Here is an 18404-nt window from a genome sequence, read left to right as displayed (position 1 = left end):
AGCCACAATATTTATAGCACTAGGAGTTAAAATGGAGTTTAATCAACATCCTGATGTGATTCAGAAGCATTGCAGGTTTCCAGATAGAATGTACAGCATTTCAGAGTACTTTCAGTCAAAGGTTCAAGTTAAAGAACAGGTTGATATGGCAACGGTCAAGTCTGATAAAAAGCAATCCTTAATACTTTTCCTTTGGGTAAAGATTTTACAGTTTTGATGCCATTGGGAAAATGGTTCATTTTGTTGTTACTGTGGCTGCTACAATGCAACTTTCAATGCAGAAATATCACAGTAGTTTTCACAGTGATCGAGGTATGGCTTTAACTTCCATTTAGCATTTTCAGAACAGAAGAGTATTAATTTGCAGCTTACTGTTATGTGCAAGCAGTGTAGCTATGTTTGTCATATTAATCATTGCTGCAGTAGCCTTGGCTATATGGGTAGGTTATATTCTGCCAAGGATATAACAGCCAGGCAGCCTGCTTCCAAGCCTTCAGCGTACCTTCCTGTGTCCCCAAACTGTTAAGCAAATCGACCAGAGCTAAGACGTAGTTGGGTGCCATGATCTCCACAGCTTTACTGCTGCCAAAGAATACCTTCTTGTGAGGCTTTCTTGGATCTATGATCAGGTTGTGCTGTTCTTTTGCTGGTCAGGTAAGTTCCTTTTGTGGGAAAAAAATTTCCACTTAATATTTTTGTTTTTATACTTTCCTCCGGAAAGTTACTTTAAAGCTATGAATTTGTATTTTAATGGAGTGTCACAAAACTGTATTGTACATTTTAAATGGGAGTGCTTATTTTTCAGGTCAATTTAAAAGTTGTTTAAAGTAACAAAGCCATTTTTTCTGCAAATAAATTGCTAATTTTATTTTGTGGGTCTGGAAGAGTGTTTTAAAATGCTTTTTACTGTGTTTGCCTTGGAGGAAAGTGATTAAGTCCTTTTATTTTTCTTGACATTTGGTGCATGCCTTTCCCAGGAAAGAGGCACCATTTTCGGCTTGACAATGGAGTAGTCTGTCGGTCTCATGGTGGGTCCTCCTTCCAGTCACAAAAAGAAAAACGTTAATCAAGCAACCTTTGCCACCACAGCAGGCTAGCAGTTTGCCTCTGCTGCATGTGGGTGACTCTGCTGTGGCCATTAGTTGTACTTAATCTCTATGAACTGGGGATTAGCCACATCCTCTGTAGCTGTTGGGGTCCCCTTAGTGGGCAACGGAAAGCCACTCTTTGTCAGTCCTGGGAGTAAGAACAGGGACTACTTCCCTGTTTGGTCAAAATGTTGTGCCCATACTTGGGGAAGCTGCTGCTAACAGTGTTGACCCCATTTTTTCCTGTCAAAAAGAAGCAGAAGACTAAGCATGTATATAATCCTCCTGTTTTCGTTAGAAGTAGTTTACTGGGTCTGGCTCATTGTTTAAATCTGGCTGTTGATCCTTCCTGTAAGGTAGTTTCTGGCAAAAGGAAAGAGGGATGCATCCTTTCCTGAAGAGAATTCAAGATTCTGAATTTGAACAGGAGAATGAAGGGATGGTTATACACGGGTATTCTCCTTAGATTTTTGATTCAGACTCTGAGGGGAACTTAGTTAATGATTCTCCCTGTGGGGGGGGGGGGGTCTGTCTGTCTGACCTCATAAAATACTATGAACTGTTACAGAATGAATTTCCTGAACCTGCACTTATTCCTCCAGTTCTATTAGCAGTGGAGGATGTGTTACACTCTGTAGCTTTCCTGTCAATCAGCCAGCTGTCCCTAAAAAGGCAGACAGTATGTATAAAAGTCCCTCATTCTTTTAAGTTTTTATACATGCTTCCCAAACCTGACCCAGCAGCAATAGTTTTAGTAATCCTTATGCTGCTAAATATTTAGCTAATTTCAATCCCAGTATTTATGATAAAATTATTGATAAGTGTGGAAATATGTTTCTGCAACTTTGATTTTCAGAATTTTAAATTGTCAAGCTCGTACGTTAAGGTTTGTCCTGACTGATTGTGGAAGTATGAGGAATGATTTGTTTGCAGTTTCTTCCTGTGAGAAAAAAATCTGCGTTAATTTCTTCTGTTGAAGTTGCTACTCATTGTATTCAGTGTGACTCTCATACTTCATGGGTTATGGCTCCTGGTACTGTTTTGAGAAGATTTGCATGGCTTTGTTCTGAGAACTTCCCAGGTGCTAAAAAATGTGATTGTTAATTCTTCTTTGGATAGAGGTTTAGTTTGTGTCCGCGCTGCTGCAGAGGTGATTAAAAAAAGTGTGATGACAGGGTTAATCTGATGAGGGAATTTATGATTTCTCAGTCCGCTTTTTCAAATTTTCCAAGGAATTCTCCAACTCATGATTCAGTCTTTGGTAAGAAACAAAATAAACAGTTGTCAACAAAATGTAGGTAAACAGACATGTAAGAAGAAACAGCAAGGAAGTTCCAAGGAGAATTTTGGAAATACCCTAAGCCGAGGACAGTCCAGTAAGTCAGAATGACTGCTTAAGGGACTTTGTCATGCCCCCCCCCTTTTCTCCTTCCAGTTCGTCTGAATCTCCACTTTTCTCTTTGGCAACAGATAGTTTCAAACAAATGGGTTCATTTATCAAGGTTACAGATAGCATGAGGAGGAAATTCCTCCTTTCCAGGGATAATTCCTCATCCACCAGGCTAGATTCTCTTGTTTCCACCTGTCCATCACATGTTTTCCCAAATAGTGATAGAACCAGTTCCCCCTTCCCAGGGGCAAAAATGTTTTATTCAAGAATGTTTTGATGCCAAAGAAAGAAAACTCTTGGAATTCAGTTCTGGGGTGATCTTTCTTAATCCTGTTTGTGATAGTGCCCCAGTTCAAAATGTTGTCACTTCACAACCTTTTACCTTTTCCTCCACCAAGTTTCTTGGTAACACTAGATTTAAAAGATGCTTATTGCATTCTTATTCATCCAGACATTTTTTTAAGGTTTTGCATGCCTCGATCACGTTATCAGTTCCGTGCCTTAACTTTTGGACTATCCACTTTACCATTCACAGTTCACAAAATGTCTAGCTCCAGATGTTCTTCGTCTCACATTGCTGCAGTCATAACCTGTGGGTAGTCCGCTGTCCTCGGTCGGCCCGAATACCAAAGAGTTAGGCTGGCGTCGGTCATGGGCGCCCGGAGCTGACGTCAGTACGTATTAGTACTTAAGCGCATGACCAACGCCATATCTTCAGTCTTTCTTGCCGCGTGGTCTGAAGCAGAAGCGTTTGTGAGTGCCGTTCGGCGTTCTGAAATTTTCAATTTTCAAGTTTCAGACCGAAGACCAAGTTGGGCTAAGTACCCCGTTGGGGAAAATTTTTGTCTTTTCTTGCCTCAGTTAATCCGGATGTCAGAAAAAGTTAATAATTGTATTTCTTGTGGGAAACAGATACCTCATAGGGACTATCATTCTCTCTGTATTCCTTGCTTGGGGCCTGAGCACGACGTAGTCGGGTGTCGCTTTTGCGCTAGATTTAATAAGCGCACCATTAAACGCAGATTAGACTGTGCTAGGCTTGTTTTCGGTAAGCGGTGTAACTACAATATGCCGTCGGATCCTCCGACGCCCGCTACCGCAAAAAAGCGAAAAGATAAATCTTTAAAGTCTAAACCGGATGAGTCATCCGTTGCGGACGCCGGTTCTATGGAATCTACGGTTGAATCTGTGGATCCAGCCGAGGTCTCGGCTGAATCCCAGGGGGAACCTTTACTATTACAGGAGTTGGCCTCTCAGGAGTTAGGTCAGGCTGAGGGTGCTTCTCAAGTTTCTGTGGTTCCATCCTTACAAAAGGTTATTAGGCCTTCTACTTCTGTCACTAAAGGCCCTGCTAAGGCTAGACCTGGTCTTTCTGGTACAGGCCACAGCCCTAGTTCTTCGGGCTCTGTTCCTAAAAAACATGTTGAAAATGGCAGAGGATTTGATTACTTTGATCAGGGGTTCTATGCCCCCTCCAGAGAAGAGGCCTAGGGTGGAGACAGATTTAGAGGGAATGGAGCATTCCTCAGATTACTCTGAGTCCTCAGCTGAGGATATTCAGGATTTTCCTCCCTATTCTGATTCAGATGCAGAGGATTCCTGTCCTTCTGCTTCTCCTCCAGAGGATTTTTCCTTTTCTGAAACCTTGCATTCCATGAGGGAGCATTTCAAGTGGGAAGGTCAGGATTTTTCAGATTCTCGTAAGAGGCTTAGGGAATTTTTGTTTTTGCCACAACATAGACCTTTGGCTATTCCCCCTGTTTTAGATGTTGTTCAGGATGTTTTTTCTGAAACTTCCCTTAATCCTGATTCTTTACCCCCTGCCCCTGTCAAGCCAGACAGGTATTACAGAGTTCCAGAGGCATATAAATATTTGTATAAGAGTCCTAGAGCTGACCCGGAAACTATTATTCAAGGGCCTAAGGGTGTCAGGGCTTCTGTGGTTAAGAATCCAGTTCCTTTGGATAAAGATTCTAGAGCGTTGGATAGGTGGGGTAAAAAAGTGTATACCTCTTCTATGTTAGCTATGAGGGCTTTAAATTGCCAATTTCATATGCTGAAGTATCAGAACTTTCTGTTAGGTCACTTGAAATCTAAGGTAGATGCTTTATCTGAGGGTATAGAGTGTAAGGAGTTGCAGGACTTGGTTCATGCTTCAGATCAAGTTGGTAAACATTCCTTGCAGTGTGGCTTCGATGCCCTTCAGGCTTCCTCCAGGGTGGCTGCTACTGGTTCAGTTATTCGTAGACATGCCTGGCTTAAGGATCAAAATTTGTCAGAGCATGTTAAAGCTCGGAATGTAATGGGATCCTATCTCGCCTACATTCATGACAGATGGGTTCGGAGCCAATCCATCGGCTCCGACTCGGCAACTAATACACTAGCACGAAGTCTCTCATTGGCTGGGCTACTCCCTATCCCAGGATGCACTACACCTGCTTCCCCAGATCTCGTTTGCCGCTTTACAAGCTGGACGTGGTCTCGACTTGGCTGGAGCTAAGTGGTTATTTTTACCTTTATTGGTCTTTGACCTTGGGGTTTTTTGTCATATATTAACCAAACAGCTGTTTTAACAGCTATTCCTTATTATTCCTTGCTATTTGTTACATTTGAGTGATTGAGTGTCTTCTGGTACTTTATTTTCAGTCGGGCAAGGCCCGTTTAAGTTAGAGGGCCTTTGCCCTACCCTTGTGTGCTATTTAGCCTTATTTACTTTTTGTGGTTAATTGTTTTTTTTTTTCGGGCCAAGCCCGTTTAAATTAGAGGGCTTTGGGCCGTTGGATTTGTTTTGTCTGTTTGTGAGGTAAACTTTTTCTCTTAAGTACTCGCGCCAGTGTGTCTCGCGCTTTTCAGTTGGCGCACTTCTGTTATAGTGCTTACTTATTGTGGTAAAGTCATATTTTTTGAAGGGCCTGTACTATGTCTAAGGAACAAAAGTCAGGTTTTAAAAAATGCACTCGGTGCAGTTATAAAATGTCCATCACAGACAGCCATTCAGTCTGTGTCTATTGTTTGGGGCCGAAACATCTGCAAGAGACTTGTAGTGTATGTCATGCTTTTTCTGCTAGAGTTCTTCAAGAACGCAAGAACAAGTTGATATTGAAAGGGCTTATCAAACCTTCCTTTGAGGAAGCTTTAAATCCTCCTGTTGCTTCCAAAAAGAAAAGATCGTCGGCACCGACAAGTCCGTCGGAGCCGACTACTAAAAAGACAAAATTGACCTCTTCTTCCTCGGCTCCACTGACTTGGGCCGAGGGTCGAAGGTCTGCCTCGATACCTCCTACTTGGCTCCATTGCCTTGAGCCGCAAGTTGGAGTATCGAGATGAATCACCTCCATCGGTTCCAATGGCTTCGGGCGGTGGAAGTGTGCAGCTCAGACTCTTCTCCCTCGGCTCCGAAGAAGGCTCCTTCGGTGCCGATGGTGGTCCATGATGTGGTGGAGTCGGCGCCGATAGTATTGGAGCCGTTTCGGAGCCGGTCCCCTTCTATCTCGGAGCCGAGAGGAAAGTCTTCTCGAGTGTCTACCTCCTCTAAATCCTCGAGACTGCCAGATTCGGACCTGGATAGGGTTTTACAGAGGCTATTCCAATCTCCAGTGTTTACTAAAATGGTCTCAGCTCCAGCACAGTTTGCTTCGGAGCCGATCCCCCCTCCAACACATTTGATTCCTCCTCCAACCTCTTCGGAGCCGTTGGAGCCGGTGGTGGTGGAGCAATGTGGAGCCATACGGTCGGAGCAGAGACCCCTTACATGCCTCTCGACTCCGACTGTGCTTCCTACCCTGTCCTCCGGTTCAGGGTTTGGCACTGCGACCTCTTCAGCCGGACCCGAGGGGAATACTTTGGGATTGGGTGCTTCGGTACCTAGTCTTCCTCTCGGAGCATCGGTTGCTGGAATTCCCAGTGCCATCGTGGCCTCTAGACCAGTGACCTCCTTGGATTCTGGAGGTCCGGCCTTTGAGGCCATGAGGAGCGCGCTGGCCATGCCTTTGCCGGTTCAACTAGATTCTACCTCACCGTCCCTAGATTTGGAGACTGGTGCCTCTGTTGTGTTGCAGCCCCCCGGCAGTGGGGCCCCAGGGCCTGAGGATACCCCATCGGGTTCCTTCTTCAGGCGGTCCGTCGAAACTGCTTCGGACGAACCCCACAGAAGAAATTGTGTAAGAGGAAACACGTAGACTCCCAAGATGAGTCTATTACATCGGATACTGACCTCGATGGCGCAGAAGGGTCCCCCAAATCATCTTCGGATGATATCTCCTTCTCAGATATCTTGGAGATTCTGAGACAGAGAGGTGACTGGCAAGCCAAAACCCCTTCAGCTGAGGAGTCAGTCTTCCTCAAGGCCTTTGGGGCCCAGCCTTCCGCCTCCTGGGTGTCTCCGCCCTTCGATGAACTCCTTGATTTGGTTTCTCGAAGGGTGTGGGAACACCCTGATTCTGTGGAACCGGTGCCTGCGAGGCCCAATAAATTTTTGTCAGCCCCCCCCCAGAAGGAGTTTCTCACAAAGGGTGTGCCTGTAGATGCTTTGGTGGTGGCTTCTGCCACACAGCAGGGCGTGGCAGAGGCTTCGATGTCTATTCATCCTCCTAATAAGGATTCTAGGAGTATGGATAGGTACGGGAAGCGTACCCTGTCCTCAGCGGCCTTTACCTTACGGTCGCTGAACTACTTATGTCATTTTACGAGGCTCCAAAGGGATCTTCTCAAAGAGCTAAATGACTCTCTCGTTGGTAATCTACCTGAGGCGCTGGCCCCGACGGTTGGCACACAGATGTCTACCCTCTTTTCTATTGTCAACTCGTCCATGAGGCTCATATCATATGCGGCCGAAGGGGCGAGTAGAGCAGCGGGAACAGGCGTTGCCCTCAGGAGACAAGCCTGGTTACGCTTGTGTTCGTTCACGGAGGCTTTCAAGTCTTCCTTCGCCGACGCCCCCTTTGATGGGTCATCTTTGTTTGGACCCAAGGTGAAGGACACACTAACTAGGTGCGAGCAGGAGGGCAAGACTTTGACTGCCGTTGGGGCCCGATTTTCCGCTCCTTCTAGGCCTTACCCCAAGGCTGGGAGAGGAGGGAAAATGTGGTTTAAAAAATCTCAGAAGTCTTTCCCTACTCCACCTAGTGATTCCCCCTCCAGAGGCGGGGGGGGGAATTTTGGAAGACGCCGCCTCAGAGGTGGCAGAGGCCCCCGTAACTCTGGAGACCGCGATTCCTTTCGTGGTTCTTCATACAACCAGCGTTCCTGAGTTGTTGCCCGACTGTGCAACTCCGGAGCCAGTCGGGGGTCGCTTTGCGGCGCACCCACAAGCTTGGGAATCCATAACAAGCGATCAGTGGGTGCTTCGCATTATCACCGGAGGATATATCATCCCCTTCATCAAACCCCCCCTTTCTTTAAGGGAAATCCCGGACGTACCACCCAGTCAGCGGGATCAAGCAGCATTAGAGGTTTCAAAGCTGCTAGAAAAGAGAGCCATCCAGCCTGTCCCCATCGACCAGATCGGATCAGGAACTTACTCAAAATTATTTTTGGTACCAAAAAAGACAGGGGACTTCAGGCCCATTTTGGACCTCAGTTCATTGAATCGTTTCGTAAAGAAGTCCAAATTCGAATGGTCACTCTTCAATCTATTCTTCCTTTGCTGGAAAAAGATGCATGGATGTGCTCCATAGATCTCCAGGACGCTTACTATCACTTTCCCATAGCTCAAGAGTCCAGGAGACATTTACGCTTCCGCCTCGAGTCAGTCATTTTCAATTCCGAGCACTGCCCTTTGGTCTCACCACAGCCCCAGGGTGTTCACCAAGTGTCTGGCAGTGGTAACTGCTCACCTGAGAAGTCTGGGATTCCAGGTGTTTCCTTATCTAGACGACTGGCTCCTTACTGCCACCTCCGAGCATCTACTACTCCAAGCGCTCAGAGCCACGTTCACCTTGGGCCGTTTCTTGGGGATCACGTTCAATTTGCAAAAATCTGTACTACAGCCATCTCAGCGTATTACTTTCATAGGCGCAGACTTAGACACAAAAGAATGCGCCTTTTACCGGCAGCAAGAATTCAGGTGTTACAAGAACAAGTCAAATCCTGTCTCCCCCTACAAAGAGCCCCGGCCCATCGGATCCTACAACTGTTGGGCTCGATGGCGTCGACCATACTTTTGGTTCCCTTGGCCAGGCTTCATATGCGAATTTTACAATGGCTACTGTCGGTTCAATGGTCTTATCAGGAACTTCCCTTGAACCACTTAATCATAATCACGGAAAGTTGCCGTCGAGATCTGCATTGGTGGCTTCTCCAATCAAATCTCGACCAGGGGCGACCCTTTATACCACAACGTCCCGTTGCCACTGTGACTACAGACGCCTCCCAGGTAGGGTGGGGGGGGGTCATTACCTGGACAGGTCGGTCCAAGGCACATGGCAGATCCAGGAAACGCATTTGCATATCAATGTCCTGGAGATGAGAGCGGTACTATTGGTACTCCAAGCTCTCCATCACGCTCTCCCACAAGGCCCAATTGCTATCCTATCCGACAACATGTCGGTGGTATGGTACATAAACAAGCAAGGTGGAACCAGGTCTTACCCACTATGCAGAGAAGCCATGAGACTTTGGCACTGGGCGGTAGCTACCAACTGCTTTCTAATGGCAACGCACATACCGGGGAAGTCCAATGTGATTGCGGACAGATTAAGCAGGACCATTCTCTTACACCACGAATGGTCCCTCAACCAGGGTATAGCGGCAAAAATCTTCGACAGATGGGGTCATCCTTGCTGCGACCTGTTTGCCAGCCCTCACAATGCAAAATGCAGAGAGTTCTTCACACTGTTCCCTTCTCAGGGACAGACTCCCAGGGATGCTCTGACTCACATTTGGCCCCCCGGTCTTCTCTACGCCTTCCCTCCGTTCCCCCTCTTACCGAGGGTGATACAGAAGGCCATTTACATGGAGAGCGAGATGATTTTGATTGCCCCGTACTGGCCTCATCAAGTTTGGTTTCCTTTCCTACAGAGGCATGCGATAGAAGGTCCATGGTTTCTGGATCCGGTGCCAGACCTGTTGACTCATCAGTCAGGACGGCTTCATCCGTCTCTCAGGTCCCTGAAGTTGGCAGCATGGTTACTCCACTTCCATCCTTAGTCCGAGACAATGCTCTTTCCCCGGACGTGGTCCACATACTGTCTTCTTCTCATAAACCTTCCACCATCAAACTTTATTCCAGTAAATGGAAAAGGTTTGCTTTCTGGGCTCAAGAACGGGTATAGATCCTCTCACTGCACCAGTATCGGAGGTTCTGAATTTTCTGGCCTCCCTTTTCAGTCGGGCTCTTCAGTTTCTACCATTAAGGTTCAGCTAGCGGCCATTTCTAATTTTCATGCTTCATTTGAACCTTCATTGATGTCTCACAAACTTTGTAAGGCTTTCCTTAAAGGGGCTTGGCTCCTGAGGCCTCCTTTATCTCATCCTGTTCCCCGTGGGATTTGAATATGGTTCTTGCTGCCCTAACTGCCCGTCCTTTCGAACCAGCTGCTACCTGTGATTTAAAATTTCTGTCTTGGAAAACGGCCTTTTTAGTAGCCATAACGTCTGCCAGGCGAGTTTCAGAACTTCAAGCTCTTTGTTCTGATCCTCCCTATTTGATTTTTCACAAGCATAGAGTTTCATTGAAATTAAACCCTGCATTTATACCAAAAGTGGCCTCCTCTTTCTGTATGCAACAAACTATAGAACTCCCTGTCTTTTTCCCAGAATTCTCTAAACGCAGAATATACTTTGCATCAGTTGGACGTACATAGACAACTGCGTTTTTATTTGAATAGAACCGCTCAAACGCGGAAATCTAATCAATTGTTCGTTTCCTTTGCAGCGAATAAATTGGGTCAACCAGTAACAAAAACCTCCATATCTAAATGGATTAAAGATTGTATCGTTTTTATTTATTCACAAGCTAACAAAGACCTCCCCTTTCCAGTCAAGGCTCATTCTACCAGGGCAATGGCTACTTCCGTAGCTTTTCACTCCAAGTTATCAATAGATGATATTTGTGCTGCAGCAACCTGGACTTCTCCGCACACTTTCATTTCTCATTACAAATTGGATGTGGTTTCTCGAGGCAGAGCTTCCTTTGGTTCCACAGTTCTCAGGAGTGTTTTCCAATGAGCCACCCGGGATGTAGGTGCTAGGGACGCTGTCCCATCTGTCATGAATGTAGGCGAGATAGGATCCCATTACATCTTTTAGTTATGTACTTACCATAACTTCGGATGTATGGGATCCATCTCGCCTACATTCATAAGTACCCACCCTCCTTCCCCCTTCTATTTGGATTTAGAGGAGCTGTAGTCCCTCTTTTCTTGGCATTCTTTCTTGAAGAACTTTAGTTGGTTATTGTGACTACTAGTTTTTTCTGTGTTTGCATGGATGTATGAAAGCGAACAAACAAGATCTGGGGAAGCAGGTGTAGTGCATCCTGGGATAGGGAGTACCCCAGCCAATGAGAGACTTCGTGCTAGTGTATTAGTTGCAGTCGAGCCGATGGATCGGCTCCGAACCCATCTGTCATGAATGTAGGCGAGATGGATCCCATACATCCGAAGTTATGGTAAGTACATAACTAAAAGTTTTGGATGCTCCTCTTCAATCTGAAGTTCTTTTTGGTTCTCCTGTGGAGTCAGTTTTGAAAAAGATGGAAGACAAAGCTAAGTCTATGCAGACGGTTAAGGAATTTTTGCAAGTGCAGCCCCCTAAGTTTAGCAGGAATTGGCCTGCAAGAGGATGGTCTTACCCTTCTTCGGATTTTCAGTCTAAGGGCAGGTCTAGACGTGGTAGGGGCAGGGCTCACGCTCAGGGTTCTTTCAGACCTAGGACTTGGAGTTCTCCTGCACAATATTCTGGTGAGGGCAGGGGTCAGCCTTTTCGTAAACAGACCCAATGACCTGTATCTCCAGCTGCCAGATTCTTCCTTTCTGGCAACTCCTCTAGGAGGAAAGTTGGCAATTTTCAAACAAAATTGGCATTTGGTCACCCAGGAGAAATGGGTGTTGGACATAATAAATCAAGGCTACAAGTTTTATTTTCACACTTTTCCTCCTTTCAAAGGCATGCCAGATGTACCTCCTCAGCAAAGGCTGGAGGCTCACGAACAAATTTCTTTGCTTTTGCAGATGGGGGCAATCCAGGCGGTACCTCCGTCAGAAGAAGGCCTAGGGTTTTACTCTCATCTATTCCTTGTGCCAAAGAAAGGAAACACTTGGAGGCCAATTCTGGATTTGTCCATTCTCAATACATACCTAGACATTCCAAAGTTCAAGATGTTAACATTACCGAAACTTCTGCCTCTGCTAGGCAAAGATCACTGGATGGTAACTCTGGATCTCAAAGAGGCATATCTTCACATTCCTATCAGGCCCAGCTGCAGGAGATTTCTGCGTTTTCGGGCTGGTACTTCTCATTATCAGTTCTCTGCATTGCCCTTTGGTTTATCTACTGCGCCCAGGGTGTTCACAAAGGTTCTGGCTCCTGTAATAGCTTTCTTAAGACTGAGGGGAATACAAATTTATCCTTATCGACGATTGCCTGATTCTTGCTCAAGACAAAGACAAGTTACTTCAACAGCTACAGTATGTAATGGCAGTTTTAAGGTGCCTAGGGTATTCTGTGAACGAAACAAAGTCCAGTCTAGTACCCTCTCAGGACATGTGCTTTCTGGGTGTGAGACTGAATACAGCCTCTCAGATGGCTTTTTTGACCCCGGACAAACAAAGAACTCTTCACCTATACTTCCAGCAATTATCAGTACTGTCCAGGCTGACTGCAAGGACAGTCCTTTAAGCCTTGGGGTTCATGGCATCTTGCATTCTGGTACTTCCCAATGCCAAACTGCATATGAGGAAGCTACAATAGTATCTCAAAAGTGTATGGACTCAACACTGCCACGATTTGGACACTGTCATTCAGATAATACCCTGCATCCAGAAGGAATTCTTGTGGTGGGCTCAGGAATGTCACCTAAACAAGGGACTCTCTGTGACCCGACCAGAGGCGAGTCAGATCTTAACGACGGATGCCTCAGACCTGGCTTGGGGAGCACACTTCAATGGGAAATAGATTCAAGACACGTGGCCTCCCAGACTACAGCATTTGCATATCAACATGAAGGAGATGTTAGCAGTCCAGTTTGCCCTGATGGCTTTCAAGGGCCTACTTCAACCAGGTCAGGTGTTGATACAAACAGACAACACCACAGTCATGTGGTACATCAACAAGCAGAGGGGAACCCATTCTTACCCTCTTTGCAGACAAGCTATGATATTGTGGGAGACTGCTCTGAGTTTGCACATCACTCTTCAAGCACGGTTTCTGCCAGGAGCACAGAACTCCCTAGCAGATGTATTGAGCAGACAAATTGTGGACCCCCACGAGTGGAAATTGGATCCTCAGGTATTCCAACAGTTGACAGTGGCTTGGGGAACTCCAGACATAGATCTGTTCGCTTCTCCTCTAAATTTCCAACTACCAAAATTTTGCACAAAGATGTTTCACCCAAAAGCTTGGAAAGTGGATGCTCTATCTTTCAGTTGGAACAACCTTCACGTCTATGCTTTTCCTCCTCTGCCTCTCCTTACCAAGGTACTCTTGAAAGTCAGGCGGGACAAGCCTTGCATGATTTTAATAGCACCAGATTGGCCACGACAGCACTGGTATCCTCTGCTGAGGAGTTTAATTCAGGAGCCTCCTTGGCCTTTGCCACAACTTCCTCACTTGTTGTCCCAGTCAAGCAGTCATTTGCTCAATGTCAGGGTGCAGTCCCTGCATCTAACGGCCTGGCATATTCTGTTTTAGAGCCTGTGGGTTCTCAGCTTCCTCAACAGGTGTTAGATGTCATTTTGGAAGCTAGGCGGCCCAGCACTAGAAAAGTTTATGCTGATAAATGGAAAAGATTTTTTCTTTGGAGCACAACAAAGGACTTTGTCTCGGTACCTAATTTGAGTTTTACACTACAGTACCTTACTGAATTACTAGATAAGGGTTTGTCATTTTCCTCTGTGAAGGTTCATGCTGCAGCCATTTCTGCTCACTATGATTGTGACCCTCCTTTATTTTCTCACCCTTTGTTTAAGCAATTTCTTAGAGGGGCAAAAAATATAAGACCCCCACGTAGAGCTCCTACTCCTTCCTGGGATCTCAATTTTGTGTTGGAGAAGCTTACTTTGCCTCCTTTTGAACCTGCAGCTACGTCTGAATTGAAGTTTTTGTCTTGGAAGACTGCCTTTTTGTTGGCCATTACTTCTGCTAGAAGGGTATCTGAATTGCAGGCTCTCATGGCAGTTGAACCTTTTCTGATTTTCCATAAGGATAGAGTTTCTTTGCGTACTAACCCTACTTTCATGCCAAAAGTGATTTCTAATGTGGCCTTGAACCAGTCTATCCATTTGCCTACCTTTTATGCTGATCCCCAAAATAAGGGGGAAAAAATCTTGCATTCCTTGGATATACACAGGCAGTTACGTTACTATTTGAGCAGAACTAAGGAGTTCGGACAGACTCAACAGTTATTTGTTTCTTTTGCTTTGAGTTCACAAGGGAAAGCTGTTTCAAAGCAGACTATTTCAAAGTGGATTGGTAATTGTATTGCTTTTTGTTATTCTCATCATGGGAAGACTGTTCCTGCTGGGATTAGACCTCATTCCACTAGGGCTACTGCCACATCTACTGCCTTTTTGAGGGGTGTAGCTACTAAGGATATTTTGGAAGCAGCTACTTGGAGTTCAGTTCACACTTTTACTAAGCATTACCATCTCCCTCTTTACTCCAAGTCCAGGGCTGGGTTTGCCACTGCAGTCTTACAGGGCATGTTAGCAGCCCCTAATGCTTTTTAGTTTGCCAGCCTCCCTTTTCCTTTGCTTTGGGATTCTACCCACAGGTTATGACTGCAGCAATGTGAGACGAAGAACATAGTACAGTTTTGTACCTACCATAAATGTAGATGTTCGAGGATCCACATTGCTGCAGTCCTATTTTCCCTCCCTCCTTCCCCTCTATGGTTTGGGGTTGTGGTTGTTGTTGTTGTTATTTTCTCCTTTGTGGCTCTGGCCTTTCCTTTTTTAAAGGCCTTCTGACATCTGGGGCAAGAAAGACTGAAGATATGGCGTCGGTCATGAGCTTAAGTACTAATACGTACTGACGTCAGCTCCGGGCGCCCATGACCGACGCCAGCCTAACTCTTTGGTATTCGGGCCGACCGAGGACAGCGGACTACCCACAGGTTATGACTGCAGCAATGTGGATCCTCGAACATCTACATTTATGGTAGGTACAAAACTGTACTTTATAGCTCATTGCAGGCTATAAGCTGTCCACATGTTTCCATATTTAGACTTGCTTATCTTTACAAAGTATTTGAAAGTTTCAGGAATTTTTTTCTCTGTCTCTTTTTCGTGGGTGAGAGATCTCTTAAATAAGCTGGGATGCCAAGTGAGCTTTCATAGGAGGTTACCAGGCTAGCAGTTCTAGAGCCTTTTCAGGGCTAACCATGTTAATCTCGAGTATCCCCATTAGTTTACTTTGGGTAGTTCACAGAACAAATTTATGAACAGACTGGGTCTTTGATTAACATCAGCTACTCCTGTCCATGAGGGGCATGGGTGCCACCCCAGGGGTGAATTTGAATTCTCCCATCCCCTTATCTAGATTGTGTTTAAATAGGGTTAGTGAGGAGCTCTGTTTCATGTGAATAGGAAGTCTGTTCCAGAGAAGCTGCAGTGTATGGGAGATATGTCTGTCTCTCTCCAGCATGTTCTGTTAATGTCACAAGCTAGGTTGAGATCCCTAGAGTGAGTGACTGTTGTGCCATTTGACTTGCAGATGTGTAGCATTTCCATTAGGGCAGGGTTGGAGATTGCCCTATAGGTCAGGCACAAGTCACCTCTCAGAGAGTAAAGTGACAGGGCTTTCAGCTTGTCCATGTAGTTTGGAATCCCTGTATTTTCTTAGTAAGAAACATCTGAGCTCTCTCCAGCAACTGCAGGTGTCTGGTGAGGTACTTGCAAAAAGATGCATTGTACTCTCATAGTGGTCTGATGCGGGTTATAACTTCCCTTGACCTGGATGCTATGCCCTTGCTTATGAGGTGCACCACATGTAAGGCTTTCCTTACCACTGTGGAAACTTGGTGGTCAAAGTTCAGATTATTGTATTCCCAACTCTCGCATCACTGGGTTGGAACTCGTGGGGTGCTGTCAATATTGTAATTTGTAGGGAATTCCATTTTGCTAAAGGGAATAATAATAATGCTTTTTGCATTTAGTTTTAGACCATGGCTTTGTCACCAATCATTTGTGTTAGGCCTTGTATTATGTTGACATCATTAGGGAACTCTATGATTGCTTCCAGTTTGCAGTCATCGGCAAAATTGGTGAGTCAAAGGCCATTTACTTTGGCCTGGACTTATCAGAAATAGATGCCAAACAGTAAAGGGTCCGGCACAGACCCCTGTTGTACTTCATTGGTGATAGATCTACTGGTGGAGGTGGAGTCATCACTGATGATGGTGTTTGTTCTGTCATTGTGCCAGTTGGCTACCCATCTAGTACTGTAAGGGTTAGTCCCTATCTGGGAGAGTTTCTCAATGATGCCAGAGTGGGTAATTGTGTCAAAAGCTTTGGCAAGGTCAAGATAGGCAGTGTGCATTGTCTTACCCTCATCCATGGCTTTGGTGACATTCTCAGAGAAGTCTACCAGGTTTAATAAGTGTGATCTACCCTTAATGAAGTCAAACTGGGTTGGGGTCCAGCATTTGGAGGTTACCTCTATCTTTGTTGATAAGGTCCATGGTAATTCTTTCCATGGCCTTTCAGATGAGACTGCTTAGACTTATGGGTCTGTAGTTCCCAGGATCAGTTGATGGCCCCCTTTTGTGTAGGGGGATTACAGTTGCTGTTCTCTATTCTGCAGGAACATAGCTAGTTCTCAAGCTAAGGTTAAAGAGAGCACCAGGAGGGTCTGCTAAGTCTTGTTTTAGATTTAATAAACAACCTGGGATGATATCTTGTCCCATTGAGGCCTTGTTGAGTGCAGAGAAGACGTGGTGGGGGGGATAGAGGGGTGAAGTTTGCACTGAATCTGTCAGCTCACAAGTTAACGATTATCTTCTGGTGTAGTATGACTGGTCCCATCTACAAGCTGTTCAGCACATAGCTGGGCATTCCCTATTAGAGTTTGGATGCAGTTAAAGAATGCCTTTTGATTATTCTTGGCTAGGGATGTGATTGTAGTTTTATAATTTGCTTTAGGAGACTTTACAAGATTTCTGATTTTCTTGTTTAAGGTAAGGAGGAACTCTTCCTGTACATAATGATATCCCTATTGCTTTTGGACAACAATTTCTTCCTCTTCTTATATAATCTGTTTATACTTTAAGTCCACCATGGTGGCTTGTCTTTATGGGAAGGCCTGGTTTTGATCCAGTCAAGTACAGCAAGTTTATGCAGTCGCTCAAGTGTTTCAAAAGTCTTTCTTGTCATTCTTACAGGATTTTGTTTCTGGGATATCAACTAGACACCACATTTAAGAGCTTTTCTTCCACAGGAAAAAATACATCTATATCTAGATTTATTTCTAAGATTTTCCACTCCGACTTCATTGACTTTGAGGGAATATTTGAAGATTTTTTGGTCTTTTGGCTTTTATTATTCACATGATACCCCTAGCAAGACTTCACATTAAGAAGATACAGTGGTATCTGCAGTCTCTTTGGTTGCAGCACCAACACTCTTGTCTTTTCAAATCCCAAAGCAGTCAGTCAACTCAGATGCCGCTGATGTTGCTTGGTGAGTAGTTTCAGGAGAGAGAAAAGTGCAAGGTGTATGGAACACCAAAGGCAGACACAAATATAAAAATATAAAAATGGTGCTTGCCCTGATCAAGACATCCAACTCTCTAAATCAGCTTTGTTCCCTGGGGCCTCTTCAGATTGTACCACATCACATGACTGTGCTGTCTGTAACATCAACAAGCAGGTGGGAACCAGGTTATACTCTCTCTGCACATGTAGCTGTGTTAGCTTGGTGGGATATACCTTAACAGCACTGTCTCACTCTGTAGGCATTCTACATTCCATCAGAGCAAAGTTGTGTGGCAGACAGGACAAGGGCAGATCCTCATGAATGGAAACTAAATCAAGGGTCTTCCAAGATTTGATCCATCTGTAAGGAGTTCCTCAAGTAGACCTGTCTGCCTTCTCTTTGACCAATCAGCTGACAAAATTCTGCTCCAGGAATCCAGGCAAGAAGGCCTGGAAGATAGATGCCTTTTCTTTTTCTTGGACAAGAATGTGCTTGTATGCCTTGATACCCTTTCCACTGTTATCCAGGGTACTTCTGAAGATTCAGAAGGAATCCCCAAGATCATTGTGGTGACTCCCTTCTGGTCCAGGCATCGGTGGTTCTCCCTGGGTCTTCTGAGGTCCTTTGTTTCCTCCATCTTATGACCTTATTCAGGATGTGGAAGTATGATTTTAAAGTTTTATGTAATACAGATATATTTTTTCTTCTGTTTCTCCTAAGTAGTTCATGATGTGCACTTGTATTGCTGTATTATATACGTCTTAAGAGGTTTTCTTCTTGAGACTGCTGTGAAAAGGGGGGCTGTGTCTTTTGTGGCCCAGTTGGACCTTCCCAGTGAATGAATGCAGTAGAATACCAGCACTTTTATTATTAGAAACCCTTGGTGAAACATTTTTAAATGGTCTGCCTTGTAGATACAGGCATTGAGGTTGGTTCAGAGCAGATGATAGTAGAAGGGAGGAGTTAAGGGTTTGACAATGACATTTCTGTCAGATGACTGCTTGTATTCCCTTGCTCCTTGGGGCTCTATCTTCATGTTTAGCATCTTTGTCCTTTAGGATTTTAATATTTTTAATT

This window comes from Protopterus annectens, chromosome 1.part1 (assembly GCF_019279795.1).
Source record: "Protopterus annectens isolate FY-2018-M chromosome 1.part1, PAN1.0, whole genome shotgun sequence".
Lineage (NCBI taxonomy): Eukaryota > Metazoa > Chordata > Ceratodontiformes > Protopteridae > Protopterus > Protopterus annectens.
The sequence above is the reverse complement of the archived record's forward strand: the minus strand, read 5'-3'. Positions refer to the sequence as shown.